This window comes from Trachurus trachurus, assembly GCF_905171665.1.
Source record: "Trachurus trachurus genome assembly, chromosome: 23".
In the NCBI taxonomy this organism is placed as follows: Eukaryota; Metazoa; Chordata; class Actinopteri; order Carangiformes; family Carangidae; genus Trachurus; species Trachurus trachurus.
The window spans coordinates 16,882,811-16,899,184 of NC_139912.1; the positions used below are offsets into that span (position 1 = coordinate 16,882,811).

Below are 16,374 nucleotides of genomic sequence, written 5' to 3' on the forward strand. Positions count from 1 at the left end.
TTATCCATCATCATATATCATCATCTCCCCAGCCAGTCACCATTTCCATTTCCATTTCCTTAGATTTGAAGGCTTGATGGCCAAGAACAGGAGGAGGAGGAGGAGATGCTGCTCTAACCCCAACCCTAACTTCACCATGGTTTATCTTGTCTGGATGTCTGTTTTCTCTTATCACACAGAGATACTACAGCCTCTAATCCCTCTCCTTGCTTTTCAAAACAATCTACAACTGTGAATACTGTCTGCAAATCCTCCCTGTCCTCCCTCAACCCCACCCCCACCCCCCCAGCAGAGGGGAGCATGAACAGAGTGGACCCTCTGCTGCCCCCGACAGGCCTCTGTTGGCCACAGTCCTTCCTGCCATGATACCTTTCCCTCCTGCTTAATGAAGTGTGGTGTACCAGGGGCCACACAGCTTCAACCACCTATACAGTAGCTTCGAATGTTGTCTCTGACATGCTGCGATCACGTTTCAGCTGTAGGAGCACGGCAGTAATTAAGAACGGAAAGAGCCGGGTGTCGTATAACATGAGCATACACCATTACAAGCTGACTGTATGTCTCCTGCTTCTTCTCTGACTGCCTTATTGACATATAGATAGGCTAAACGTTGTTGGGGTTCTCATATTAGATTAGTAATTACATTTATTTTGGTGAAACGAACATGATGAAGGTGGCAAGTTCTGCCTCCTGCCTTTTCTCTGAGATCTTGCCAACGAGTAAAAGTCCAAGATTTACCCGATATGTCCCATCCCTTGCTTGGCTTCTCTCTCTTTTTCTCTTTCTTTTTACCAGTGGCGCTCATAATCTAGCAGCAGCAGTGGGGTAATGAATGAATGTAAGTGAAACACTGGATCCTGACCAAAAATACACTACAATGCAGAAAGTCATTCAGAAAGTCCCGGGTTTGTTAGTGACAGAGCTCTCCTCTGAGCAGGACGGGGGAAGCTGTCAAAGAGAGGAAGGTTCACAGCTCAGAACAGAAGCTTCCAAATGAATGTAAATGATTATTACTGAATGAATACAAAATTGACAGAACTTCTGAGAACCTTCTTGTGATAGCAGAAGAACAATAAGGGGAGATTAACTGATCAGAGATGCCACTGTTTTCTCAGATGGGTTGAAAAATTCTAAAATGGGTTGACAAAATGAGTTTTTCCTCAGACTCTTAGCTAGAAATCTCCACTTGAGTAGCACCTACAGACACCAAACCCTCCAGTTTTATCCCTGTCTATATTCTGAAGATTTTCACAGAGGAGTTTGTTGATACAGTATATCATTCACAGCCTGATTTATACAACATTTTAATTTTTTTTTTTTTTTTTTTTTACGGCTGATGACAGTATTTTCTCATTTACAGATTGATAGAAAAGAAAATCCCCTCTGTAAAAACTTCTGACTCTAAAATGTCAACAAAATAAAACAAGAATTTTGAAAGTAGCTTTATCCATTGTTCAGATTTCTGTTCAGGAAATATGATTATGCAAATCGCATATTTAATTAGACATTGCCTTATTTACATACTTAAACATAAAATTTGACAAGACTTGACATAAAAAAAATATTTGTCTCAATGTAAGTGATAAACTTGGGAATTTTCATGGTGATATCTGTTAGTTTAATTTTTTAAAACCCTATTCACCTGTAGTGTCTCACTCAACAAAGACATAACTGATATTGTAATAACAAGATGTTTATCATTTTAACCATGACAGGGTCTGGTACGGGTGACACTAGGGGCATATTACAGTGGTTATGATTTCCCTTTTCCACTAACACATTACAGACTGTTTAAGCTTACACTTGTTTTCTCCCCTGGTTGTCAAACATGATGAAGCTGCATCTGCTGCTGACAAGTTTCTTTTGTTTTCTCTTTTCACGTGCGTGCATATGACTTTTTCTGACAACTCTTTCCAGGACAATTTCAACATTTCAATCCTTTTCTGTTTTTTTTGCAAAATTGCGTTCAGATGTAAGAGTAATATAATATTTAATAATGAAGACCAGCTGAACTGACCTCTTTTCTCTGCTGTCCCACTTGTGTCACATGTCTCCTGATTCGATGAACTAACATAAAAACACAACATTTCTCATTAAGCAGTGAAGGACAGTGTGACCTCCACCTATTCCTAGGAAATATTGTCCGTAAAGGAGCTGCAGCAGCAATGAATGGGCCCTCATGCTCCTGTTCCTGCACATCACATCATATACAGCTTTTTCACCAAAAATAACCTGGTGCTAGTTCGGTGCTGGTGGAACCAGTTTGCTTTTCCACTGGTAAGGAGCTAAGTCATACAGGGTGGCCGAAAAGATGTGGAAAAAAAAAAAAACGTTGCCAGTTCTCACAATTTTTTATGAGTTTTCAAGGATGATAAACTCTTCAAAGAGCAAATTCGTTATGATAATAATTTTCAGTGCAAAACAAAAGTCTTTAGCTAGTGGCTCTCACATGAAGACTCTGGAGCAGGTACATGAAGAACATGTAATAGACTCTTCAGTTTGCCTACAATGAACATATTCATAGTCCCTGACTTCTCCTGTTTAGCTTCGAATACAGCATAAAACATTACCACTATCAACATGACATGACATTTTCCTAACCCTCCTGTCCCTCCTCCAATCTGTTTTCTTCCTCCATCCTTCCTTCTTTCCACAATCCTTATTCCCATCCTTCTTTCTTTCATTCCTTTCTCCCCTTCGTCCTTACTTACTTACTCCTTCCTCTTTTGATCCAATTGACCTGATCTGTTCCCTCCCTCCATCTTTCTTTCCTTCCTTTTCCCCTTCCTTCTTTCCGCAATCCTTATTCCCTTCCTTCATTCCTTCCCTTTGTCCTTACTTTCTTCCTCTTTTGATCCAATTGACCTGATCTGTTCCCTCCCTTCTTCCTTCCTTTTTCTTCGTTCCTTGAACGAATCTGTTTCCTCCCTCCATATTTCTTCCCTTCCTTTTTCCCTCCCTTCCTTTCTTCCCTTCGTCCTTACTTCTTCCTTCCTTTTTGACCCAATCAACCCAATCTGTTCCCTCCCTCCTTCTATCTTACCTTCCTTTTTCCCTTCCTTCTTTCCTTCCATCTTTCCCTTTGTCCTTCCTTCCTTCCTTCCTTGACCCAGGAGGACAACAGGAAGGTTAAGTCAGATCATCACAAGCTGCTAATTGCTCACAAGCTGAATCAGGAGGTGTTTAACTGACCCATGTCACATCCACACCGTCTCCTCTATATGTGGAGAGAAAACTCCTCGTTGCTGGTTCAAACATCTCAGTGAAGTACCAATACAGACTGTCAGTGTCACTTTGTGGGAAAGTTTCTTCCATTTAAAGACTGTGGTATTTTCCATAAATATACTGAAGCAGCTTTAACAGTAAACTATATAATGTGCTTTGCTGTCACGCCACTAATCATTTTAAAAGTGTATGATTCAATTTTTACTTTCCCTCCAATTGTAGCAAGATCCACCACTGAAACGCACAAGGCCAGTGTGTAATCCACAGTATCACAGAGATTGCAGGGTGGGAGCTGAGAGCGTTACTAAACTGTAAAGAGCTGGACTTTCCCTCACTGTTTCTACAGCTGGATTTGCTACAGGGATTACCCCAGCACCACCGCCCCCTGTCCATCTCTATCTTGCTCTTCACTTGGACTGCGGAAGAGGCTGTCACCTTGGACGGCTGCAGGGAGCCGATTGCTCCGTCACAGAACAAACATCACTTGCTCGCCAGAACACAGATGTTCCCTTCTGACAGCTGAGAAGGGACGCTCTCAACCCTGTCACACCAGTCAGCCCCCTCTTTGTCAAACACTCTGCTACAAATCCTGCTCAGCTCACTCCATGGAGATGATGAGACAGCTGTCAGGTCTGTGTTGAGGACGATGTAGGAACACATGTCGACAATTAAAATATCCTTTCTTTAGTACATTGTCCTGACGTTTTGTTAATCAAATCATTATCTAGCAGCCTGCAGCAACACAGAGCTGTGTGCCTATCCATCCAGACTCACTCCTCAGGTCCAGTCATTTTATGAAAAAAGGTTGAACAAATTGCAACAGAAGCAAACTCAACTGATTTTGTATCCTCAACATGTCCTGAGTGAGGGGAAAAAAGCCCAGAAGAATCCCATTAGGGGAAAGTTTTGAAAAAGACCAAAATATAGCCGATTCATACGCCTATAAATTTTTTTCTCACGTGAATAGGGTCACATTTTTAACCTTTAGATATCACCATGGAAATTACTGAGTTGGTTACTTACATTAAGACAAACAAAAAATGTATTACTTATTTGTATTTGTTAACATGAGCAAACAGTGCATAATCTAATTACGTATGGCTAATTTGCATACATACAACACCAGATCTAAACATTGGGTATAAGCAGGTGAAAATGTCTTGTTCAATCTTGTTGACATATTACAGTTAGGCACACAGTATCTTAATAAGCTAGGGCGCTTAGGCTACCATGTGAAACGAGTGCTTCCCGCAGCGATGGGTTCGATTCCAGTCCACGTCCTTTGCTGCAAGTACTTCCATCTCTCCATCCCCCTTTCACAAATATCTCTCTATCTATCATTAAAGCTGAAAATGCCAAGAATATATTTTTTAATGAACTGTTCGATCAAAACAATCATCAGAAGATAAGTGTCCTTCTGCTGGAGCTCCCTGCTTTGGTCTGTGGGCCCTAACAGCTTTACAAACTGACAGTGTAGGATAAACATTGTGGATTTCAAAAAAGCACAAACCATCTGATTCCACCTGCTTTTGACCAAACCTGCAGAAAGCGAAATATGGCTTCTCCGCTCACTCTGACTGTAAACGAGATCTCTGACTCACATGTAACAGAGAAACTGAGTGAGACCCTTCCCGCTGTGGCAGTGGAAAGGCCTTGATTTCAAAGGAAGCCACGGCAGGGCAGAGACCAGGCTGTTATTCGACACTAAGGGCTGAGTGCCCTCTCAGAGTTAACCACCACCACGACCTTCCGTAACGACATCCAGATGCCATATGAGAGGCCGCTCATCAAAACCGCAACAGCCAAATTGTCTCAACCTTAGTTTTCCTTTGTTCAAAGTGTCTATACATCAGTCTCGGGATCCAGTGTGCTGTTTCAGACCATCATCCGTCACCATCAGCATTAAGGAGCATTCACACACATCACATTGCACTTGTGAGTCTTTTCATAGTGAGGATCTGATTCTGCTTATCTTTAATTGCTCTTTTATCTGAGCTTTATGAATTATCATTGAGCAGGCCTGAAACTTCTTGGTAAAAATGAGCAGGTAGGTTCATCAGAAACACATATTCAAATAATAATATACTGTATATCACTTTCCCAAAATCAGCTGTGCTGCAGAACGCAATACTTGTAAAGAGCTTTACTTGTTGAGGTCTACTGTATCTAGTTTTGACTTTTTATATTTACCTTTAATGCTTACATGGCACATACTAGATGAATATTGGTTTTCTCCTGCACAACAATTACATTCTGACTTGGTCATAGTTTGAAGTCTAATTATCTCATAGAACATGCTGGAAAATGTCTCATAAATGGTAAAGTATAAATCAATATAGAATTGTTATACATGACAGACTTTGAGCGTGGTGTAACCTATAAGGTGATATATTATTGTCACATATAGCCTACACATCCTCAGCCTATAAACATTTTTATAAATGTTGAATTACAGCAGTCAAAATGCTGTTTATACAATTTACAATAATGCATCATTTAGAATTACATTTACATCTTTGGCAGAAGCTTTTATCCAAAACAAGTTACAAGACCATTATACTAACAATCAAACTACATAAAATAAAATCCATTATGATTTGATATTTTGCTGATAGACTTAAGTTATTTCACAAACAATATTATAACAATGTTAACCCTCGTGTCTATACAGGGCCCCCCACCCCTGAAAAAAAATCCTCAAGGGTTACACCTTTCAGCATAATTAAATGTATCCAAAATGGTAGAAGGTTGCTGGATATATCTTCACACTCATACAAGACAAATAATTTGTATAAAGAGATATCATTTTAACTTATATCATCTCTGTATCAAGTACTATTATAATACAAACTGTGCTCTGATGTTCAGAAAGTCAGTTTTCTTCTTGCTCTTTGTTTCATTATGTTACTCAAAAAACGGATTGTATTCAGCAAGAGGCACAATGGAGTATCAATGTAACCATAGTAACTCACTCACACACCTGCAGCTTGGGCTCTTCGCTGACACTCTGAATAACTTGCTTTAGCCCTTTTTAAGATGAGATGATTTAAGAGAAACTGCAAACCAAACAGGAAATTTCACAGACTGAAACAAGTCATGGTTCACCCTCCTCATTAAGATTCTGTGGGATTGAGTCATAATGCCTATGAGATCAGGGGATCTGAAGAAACTCAGAGAGAGAGAGATGTCTATGACTATTGTAAACTAAAGACTGTAAAGTGACCTGTACTTTTTTATTTAGCAAAACTAATGTCAGGTTTTGATCAGGACAATAATCTGTGGAATATTACAGTATAGATCAAGGAGGTGGAAGTTAGACCAACTCTCTGTTATAGCTGGACCCACAGGATGAAAGTGAGTGGTTCCCAGTTTATTAGGTCCAGCCCATATTGGTGTGAGGTTTCAATGCTCTGAAGTAGAATAAGTTTTCTGTAGTGATATGAGTGAGTGAAAAGAGAGTTTCGCTGTCTGCTCTCTTTTGTTTTAATTCAAAGTTGAACATGTGCAGCACGGACATGACGTCTGTGCCAGAGGGAACAGCAGGTCTGTAGACATCTATAAAACTACAACAGGTCATGACTTTTATCTGTATGAAAGGAACAAGAGCAACGTGTTAAAGGGTGCAGAGGTGCTGGTAAACAGTTAGATGTTTCCCCTCATTTCCAGTTTTGATGTTAAAGCAGATATCAGCTTCACGGCCGTTTCGGCTAATGCTGCGTTCAAGGCAGGCTTTTGAAACCGTAAGTTACAGCTTCAAGTCACAACTACGACTTGGTAGCGTTCCAGGTAACCCGTAGCTCGTGTTTTTACCATCCTGTTGTCTGTGAAAGTTCCCTATAACGGCCACTCGTAACTTCCGACCCGTGAACTCGTACCAGATCGAACTGGTATGACTTCACAGGAAGGAAAAACACAAAGTACGAGTTTCTTTGAACGCACCATGAGTTAGCAGCCCCCGCCCTTGTCAGGCATCAATTGGTCCTCGTGCTACGTCACCACATTCACGCGCATCCCTTGGCTGCACACACAGCCCTTCATGCCGTTCTCTCTCCTCATTGGATAACACTTGTATCCCACAAGGAAAATTTTCTCCTCGGGTTACAGCAGAGCAGAGTGACGGAGAGACTCGTGTTTAGGCTGAAATACTTCATGTAAGTGATTGCTGACGGAAAATAGGACTATTTAGGACTTATATTAACAAAAACATTCCACTGATATCTGCTTTAATGTTCTAGGGCCTCTGTAGTGTCCTATGATCTGCATGTGTTTCAGGGGTTCTTCTGTATCAACCACCTAAACAAAAGAAAATTGTCTGCAAAACAAAAAAAAAAAAACTGATTCAACAATCAATGAGACTATAGGTTTTCTCCTAAAATCTGAGGGAGGAAAAAAACTAAACCTAGTCATGACAAAACATCAGTCAAAAAAGCTGCAATAAAAAAAAAACCGCTCCGAGCACAGCAGTCCAAATCCACATTTACAAGCTTCAGCCTTCATGTGCCCAGATGGTTTTTGAAGGACGAGGCGGACAAGTTAAACTGTCAGGGCTGCATCAAGGACTAAAGTAGGTTAAATGAGCAGCACTTTAAAGAGTGTGTCAGAATGTGGTGTCAGTGTGCCCTTGCAACTACAGAGGCTGTCCTGTAACTGGAGGGACGTGAGTTTGACAGCCCAGTGTCCTTCTCCCTGTCATTGTGTCAGCTCAGTAACTGCAGAACAACATGGAGGATGATAAATAAATGATGTATGAAAGATTATATTTGTCCCTGACAACCCAGCAGGTGTGTGGGAGTCAGCAGGAAGATCTCTGATTTCACGCTTTCATGCTGCTGTAGTTTCTAATGTGTTATATATTTGCTTTGATTAATTCAGTTGGCTGCAGTTTTTTATTGTCTGACTGCCGACTTGCTAACTCTTCAGACACACAGACAGATAATAATAGTTCAGGGCATCTGGGGCAGGATAACAGGACCGGACCAGAGTCTGAGTGACTGCTCCTGCTCCTCAGCCCCATTATCAGTTTGAGATAACAGACAAGTCAAAGACATTTTCATTTTAAATGTATCAGAATATTAAATGTAATTTCCTTTGTTTGATAACAGTGGAATAATCTGGAATCAGAGCAGGCCGGAGCTACACCTGGTCTTTATGGGAAACTATACTGATGACTGTATCATGGGTAAGTTAGGAGTCAGTTGATTCAGTCTACTGCTGCTCTGTTGAGTCTTTGTTCAACAGGAAAAGAAGGAAGAGAAAGGAGAGAAAAAAAATGTTTGTGGGCGAGAAAGTAGGCTATTGCTAAAAATCTTATGAGCCTGACCGGAGCCTGAGATCTTCCAGCAGGGCCCTTTTAGAGGAACCTAAAACTCACCTGGTCCCTGAAGAGGAGGACCGGGTCTTTGTTGCCCGGGCCCCTCAGTTGTGAAACGCCCTGCCTGGAGATCTCAGCAAACTAAATATCCTCTTTTAAATCACTTATTAAAACTCACTTTTACCATCTGGCCTTTAAAAAAAAAAAAAAAAAAGATTCTGTTTTCTTATGTGACTCTCGTAGTTTTTTTTCTACGTATTCCTGTTCTTATGTATTTTAATTATACTGTATTTATTGATAATCCCCTTGTAATCTTGTTTTGAAAGGGGCTCTATAAAATTATTATTATTATTATAAATTATAATTATAGGTCTGTGACTAGGCTTGTGCCGAACGGAGACCCGATCCTCTATCGGCGACTGAGAGGACGATCGTTGATGGGGTTTTTTTGTTTTTTTTTGTCTTTTCGTTATAAAACACACACTGCTTCAGCTTTCCTTCAAAGCATCTGTCAGGTTATGTGTTGGTAGGCCATTCCCTCACTTTTGTCGCGCATCTGCGTACCAGTTATGTTCACCCCTGTTTATAACACATTTTTACACAGAGCTGAAGGAAAATGGAACATAACACGTCTCAGGCAAGGCCTCACTGTGCACATTGTGATGTGTGCACAGTCGTCAAGTCAAGTTAAACAGACTGATGAAGTGATGAGGTGGTAGAATTAGCTGTGCAGAGAGCAGAGGAGGAAGAGGAGGACAGACCATGAGTCTCAGTCATGACACTAACTGACACAGTGTCTTTATTTTTTGATGCCTTTCTGACTCATCCCAGTTGTGACTATAAACGTGTGTTTGATAACAGCCTCAGCCTCGGTGCTTCAGTCTGTCTGATCGCAACCCCCAAAATTCCCACCTTGGATTAGTTGGAGCCAATTTTCACAGCACACTTTGATGAGAAGAAAGGGTGAGGAGTGAGGTGTCAGAGCACAGGGGAAATCTTTTTTTAAGCGTCTAATGAAACTTCTCAATGCTGCGCCGAGGACTAGAGAGAAGTTGACAGGTGATTATGATAGTCTTTAATTAGCTCCCGAGCTCTGCTGTGGCTGTTGGCCAATTATCATCACTGAACACCACGTTTCAAGCTTCCTACCTGAGCTGCATGTCACAAGGCCCAGGAAATACACATTACATGATAAAGTGTTTTATGATACAGCATGTACAGTATGCAGGACAGATGAGACCTCATCATAGGAACAAGAGTCTTCCTCAAGAGGAAGGAGGAGGAGGAACCAGGAACATGACCTGAGCTCTGAGACAGGATCAGTGTCTCAGAATGTAAAACAACAATCAACTTCAACGCATTTTTGCAAATGTAGGACATTGGTAAATAAGATTTTCGTAATTGGTCAATAAGTTAATTATTTGACAATAGCATTTAAGAAATCAGTGTCCATCACAAATTCCCATTTTAAGGTGACGTCCTCACGTCTTGTTTTGTCTCATGGATTCAGGTGATAGTGACACAGTGAATCAACCATTCCTCATATTTGACCACATTTATTCTCTTACAACTGAAGGACCAGGAACACAGTATCACAGCTGTGTAGCATGATACAGTATAGATCAGGGATGCCAACCCACCAATCATGATCTACGGGTATTTTTTTTTTTCGATCAATGCGCACTGTGCACTGCACAGCCTCCGGTTCCTTTCTGATTACGTCCGTCTGTCAGTTCGGAGTGGGGGGGGCTTCCCCAATAGCCTTTTCGGAATAGCGGGGTCTTTAGAAAAAATAGAAAACCCCGCTATTACGATGAATGGAAGTCTATTTTCAGAAAGGCGGGGCTTCGGAAAGGCGGGGTGTAACCTGTAGACACACGCCATGAATGCCCCCAATCCAACACAACGCCATAGTGGCGCACATTCAGTGTGACGCGCTTGTTTTTTGGTCTTTACAGGCAGTTAACAAGATCATGGGTCTCGAATGCGTGGCCTCTGAGAGGGCAGGGCTGCACCCGTTTTAATCCACTGTCTCTTCTCCCCTTCCCTACCTGACACCCTGGAGCTCACCTGATTTACCTGCACATTTTCCTTAGATTGCAGCCAACATTTCCACACACCCATGCACCGCATACACAACTGACTCCCCTGGCTACAGATATAAGATACACTTTGTTCTTACTGTCTTGTGTTTTCATGCAGTGCGTTTATTTGCACGGCAATCCCCCTGTCTCTAAGTTCTCCGAGCCAATCTTGACAAGACACACAGTTTCCTTTAACAATGAGCTTGAAACCATGGGAGGTCAATGGACTGATGACCATTCCGAGTTTTAAGTAAGTTTTAAGTAATTAAAGGCAATAGAAAAATGGAGGATTAAGTTTAAATTAATCCACAACTTTTCCCATTTTCCTGTAGAAAGTGCTCAAATTAAAGGACGTGGAAGTCCAGCAGAGCAGAGCAGAACTAATGGCTTGGCTGAAATGAGAAGGGACTGTGGGGATCCACAGGCTGGCTAAAATGACTGGGGCAGATTGCATGTGGATTTAAATGATTAAGTAGGGGAGACTGGGGACAGTTGCAACACTTTTTACATTTTTCTCAGTTACTCTGAGACTATCTGGACTAGGCTCACCAAACTTTTATAGATTAAACATACATTTGTCAGCTAATTAGTCATACCATTTAAAGATGGTTACATATGACACATCAATCACAATATTCATTTGAATGGAAGAATCCAGACGTTGCAACTGACCCCAAACGTGGGGACGGTTGCAACACGGATCAGGGACGGTTGCAACATATTAAATAGCTATACATTAAATTTCACTAATTAACTTTTGATTTTTGTCTCAATAAGCATAGTATTCCTAAAATATGCACTGTCTTACAATAATACTATAGTATTATTTAGTTATTAAGTAATATTTATCAGAGAACAGTTGGAGTTTTGTTTTGCGTAGAACATAGGTCTTGAGTCAATGTGCAGAGGAACAGTGGTAATAAAACTCAATAGCTCAGTGTGAGACAAGAAGAATGGAACTATGTGCAATACAAGAAACTTTTATAAACATGTACTCTACTTTTGGATGATTTATTCACTGTATGACATCAAATAAATGTACTTTTCTCTAAATTTTCAAAGGAAAATATATGTGGCTATCTGTCCCATAGAATAAGATACAACTACAAATTGCATATTTCATTATAGGAAGTTATCTGGAGAATTATTTTGAAATCTTAGTCTCTCATGGTTTAATATAATTGGCTGTTCTGTTCATCATGAGGAGAAAAAAAAGATATATTGTGCCTATTTTAAGCTAAAAATGTTTCATTTTATAAATTTGCATTTGCATAGTGCTTCCATATTCAAATGGCAGCTGTTGCAACCGTCCCCACCCTGTCAGTCATGACAAAACATCATGTACTAGCTAGACACAATGACACTGACACATGCTAACCATGTCATTTGACAGTCAACAAAACAGTGATTCAAACTAGGTAGGTTTGGATTAATTCATACAAAAGGTCAGGACAGTATGACAAAAATACAGCTCATGAAAAAAGCTACTTTCATACCCTTAAAACAACTTTGTCTCAGTACAAGCAGGAGCAGATGCTGAATATGTCTTTTCTATTATTGGTGGGTAGAGGGTCTAACTGTGAATGTGCAGTGTGACTGTCATGACTCTAGCATGTTTCTGATTGGAGAAATAAGGCTTGTTGCAACCGTCCCTTGTTGCAACTGTCCCCAGTCTCCCCTACACAGGGGCCACACTCCATCTTTGGTCACAGGAAAAGCAACGTAATACAATGAGCTTGCACACTGCAGGAGTTTTCACTGATGTGTACTGTAGTTAAAGCTTTACAAAGATAAGGCCTAATACACATGTTTTATCATATTTTCTCAGAGGTTTCTACATGTAGTTAGAACATTAGTCCAATAACAGTAACAGGTGGGCAAAGTCCACTTCTGTATTACTTGAGTCACTTAGATCCTCCTGGCCAAATATGACTCCAATACAAGTTGCTCAGTCAGATTTAGACTTAGGTGAAAGTATAGCATACTACTTGTTTTTAAAATACTTAAGTACTCAAAACTATTGTTATAATTCTCAACAATGCCTGACTATAGATGTGATGTGGTCAAAAGATGGCTGCGCACAGTGTGTATCAGCCCCTAACTCCCTCATTTGGTGCTTATTTGTATTCCTCAAACAAAAAAAGAAGTTTGGAAACATTATGTCAGTCAATCATTTCTTCCCTCTTGTGAAATGAGCAACATAATGTCTGCTTCATAATCTAATCTCCTCTAAATGGGACATAATCTGTTCATTAAAATATCTGTATTGAAAAGGACAAATTAACAAAGCAGCTTTACTCAGATCATATCTCACATTAACTCTAGTGGTGTGGGTTGGTCTGACCACACTGTCAGACATCATACTTAATATCTATCAGGTTAGAAGAACTCATTCATGGCATCTCTGCTTCGACAAAACACATGCATAATTTGTTTAACTGTTCTCCTGGCCTAAATTAATTTGGTATTCAACCTTTATTCACTCTGGCTTTTTACTCTCCTTCATGTAGTATAAGATGGATCATGGTCATAAGGACTTTGTGCATGGGCAATTAGATCTATCCAAATCACTATTCTCCATTTCCCAATCTGCCTTAATTTCTTTTCTGTCATTATTGATTTTCTTTTCTGTTATGGCTTATGGCCTTTAATTTCAGTTTGGTCTTTACTGACCTTTGTTTATGTTCTACATGCCAAATTGTAGTTAGAAGGACCTGCATGGGTTGTGTATCCTCAAGCAAATTAATTGTGAGTCATACAGATTAATTTGTATCTGGTCGACCGGCAGACCTGAACGGCATATTTCCCATTTTATTGAAGTTGGCCCATTAAATTTAATATCTGTTCTGTCTTATGACCTTTTACTTCCGTTTGGTGCATGCTAACCTTGTATTATATTCTCACAGCATTCTGAATATTCATTGTCCTAATTTTGTTTTCTGTTGAACTATATATTTCTTAACATTTTCTTTCATGACGCACATTCTATCTCATATTTGACTGGCTTTTATCTACATTTAAGTTTCACATTTAACTAGAAGAGCTTCCTTCATTCATTTATTTCAGGTATATAGCAATGTCAGTGTCACTTATGCTAATGGTACCTTATCCACAAATTATCTCATGATTAACATGAAGATTACATACTTTTATTTCTGTATGACCATTTGTTTGCACAAATTACTCTTTTCTGATCATGCTGGAGCTTTACACTGCTGACTTGTTTCCTGAGACATGCCCTGTGATTTTCAGCTTAAATATGCAAGGAGGCTGACCATCACAGGACAGGTCTGTTCTGATGACGATAAGTCATTGGTCCTGACTCCTGACATGTGTTTCTCTTCTATAACACACATTCTACATCTCGGAGGCGACGTCTTTGCACATACAGTACAGGCTTCCTTCGCCTTTCAAACGAGGCAGAGCTCAGTGGGAAACATTAGGTAACATAACATTTTAGTTGGGAGCACGCATGACGCGTCTACATTGAGTGGGTTTGAGTGCGCGCAAAAGTCGCTTTATCTGAACGGCCCCCCATGCATGATGAACACACGGTTGAACCAAGACGGTGGCCTTTGCAGACAGGAAGGGAAAACCCTGCAGTCCAGCCAGCTCCCCAAACATTTGTGCATGGTGATTTGGGTACCTGGGCGTTTCCTTATCCCAGTGCTGGGGCTCTTTGAGAGTGTTTCCATGTCCCAGCGCATTGACTTACAGGTGCACACAGCAATGGAGAAATACAGTACGTAAACTATTAGAACTCAGACGCGGGCCAGATTGGAAAGTTGGGCGGATATTTTCACTGACCCCTTGCAATTACACCATGGACCACTGGGTCCGCGGACCCCTGGTTGAGAACCATTGCTCTAAGATATCCACTTGGCTTGTGCCATAGAACCCCCACCCTACTCCTCCTCTCATTATAAGAGTGGAGGACATACAGTAGAAAGTAGAGGGGTGGGACGGCTTGCATGTCATCTGATACCGCCACGACCAGCTTCGACAGGTGCCGGCAGATAATTGGGCACCGTGCTGACTACAGCTGCCACACTGCTGTCTCCTAGAGCTCATTACTATCACTCAGAAGTTCCCCTTAAAAACCTCCACAGCCACATGACTCAACACATTTGGTAAACAGGCCAAAGAAAGCTGGTAAAATGCTGACATTAAAGCGCCCGTCATAGCGGGCTGCTGACGTGTGTGGACAGGTAAATGATTGCACTCGGCGTGTCATCAGCCTGAAGAGCAGCTGTGTGTTGAAGAGTCTTCAACACGCAGCTTCAGCCATGTGGAGTCACACATACTGTATGATGAGTATCTTCTATGAAGCAGATGTGTATCAGCTATGTAGCTGCCTTATTACCATGATGCTTGGAAAGGAGAACAGGTAATTAAACCGGTTCTCGACTGCTTTGATTGGTGGGCAGTGTTACTGCCAGACTTCAGGACATGTTACCAGGGTTCTCCATGACTCTTCTTTAAGACTGTAAGCTACAACATTGTCTCTTAAAATCTTAACCGGCCTTTTATTAGCCTATTACTATTTTATTTTTTAGACTTAGTCTGAGTCTTAATCTTATTTTTAATATTTGTTATTATTTCATATTTTTTATTTTGTAACCTTGTTGCCATGACAGCTAGTAAAATGAAAATCAGAGGGGACTGTAGGAAGTTTCATGGGGAAAAGTTGGAAAGTTATTATATGATACATTGTTATGGAAAAGGTCTATCATCTAGGATTATTAGGCATCCAGTTGGAAATGTTGTGTTGTTGTGTATTTTATTGTGTTTTTATTGCTATTTTTGGAATCAAAATCAATACAAGTAAAATAACTGTTAAAATTGTAGTTTTTAATATCATCTTCATGCTGTTTTCATATCTTTCATTTGCTTTGATGCTGATGTGTTTTTGATTATTTTTCATGGGTATGGTTTGGTAGTATTTGACTGATGTTTGTGATTTATGTTGCGTATATTCATCTGTATGTTGGCTCAAATATCCAAGGGAGCGGGAAGGATCAATAAAACCAACCAGTTACGGCTAAACCATCATCTGGCTGGGTCCACTACACACTTATCTAAAACCACAGAATCTAATAAAACTGAGGTGTACTGTTTTAATTTTAGGTTCGGTTACACTCACAAATAAGGACACTATACATGAGATCATATCAAATTCAGACTCTGATGTTGAGACTGGGCTGTTGAACCCAGAATCATAGATAAGAAAGGTAAGCAGCACAGAACTTTTAATGTGGTTTGCATTTTTTCAGAATGATTAGCATAGTTAGCATCTTGTTCGAATGGATAGTGCATGCACCATCTTTTCAGAATAGTTATTATAGGACCCTAAATGTGTTTTTGCTGTCTGCCACCTACATTGTGTCACTGGTACTGTCATTATAAATATCATTTTGACAAAAATAGAACTTTGTAACTGTGATGCTGTGCTTCTATTCTACTATTACATCAAAGATTCTTATAAAGGCTCCTAATTGCAGGTTCATCAGTCAGGCTGTTTGTTAAGCAGAAATCATCTGGAGAGGTGAGAGGTATCTCTGGTATTTGGCAGTTTCTCCACAGTTCAAAATAGAGCTCCGGTAAAAACAGAAAGCTGCTTTGATTAAGTTGACCTACTGATGAGACAATTATATAGTGGATTCCAAATGAATGAAGATATACATTTATGAGACGACACGCTAAAGGCATGATAGACGTACTGAACGTCATGGAGCAAAAACATCACAGACAATC

At 40.3% G+C, this 16,374-nt stretch overlaps 1 protein-coding gene across 1 annotated transcript in view; it reads right to left on the minus strand.

Annotated features, from left to right (window-relative positions):
- LOC311006789 (chemokine-like protein TAFA-2) overlaps window positions 1–16,374 on the minus strand; it is a 45,830-nt gene that overhangs the window by 15,724 nt on the left and 13,732 nt on the right. The window lies entirely within an intron of this gene.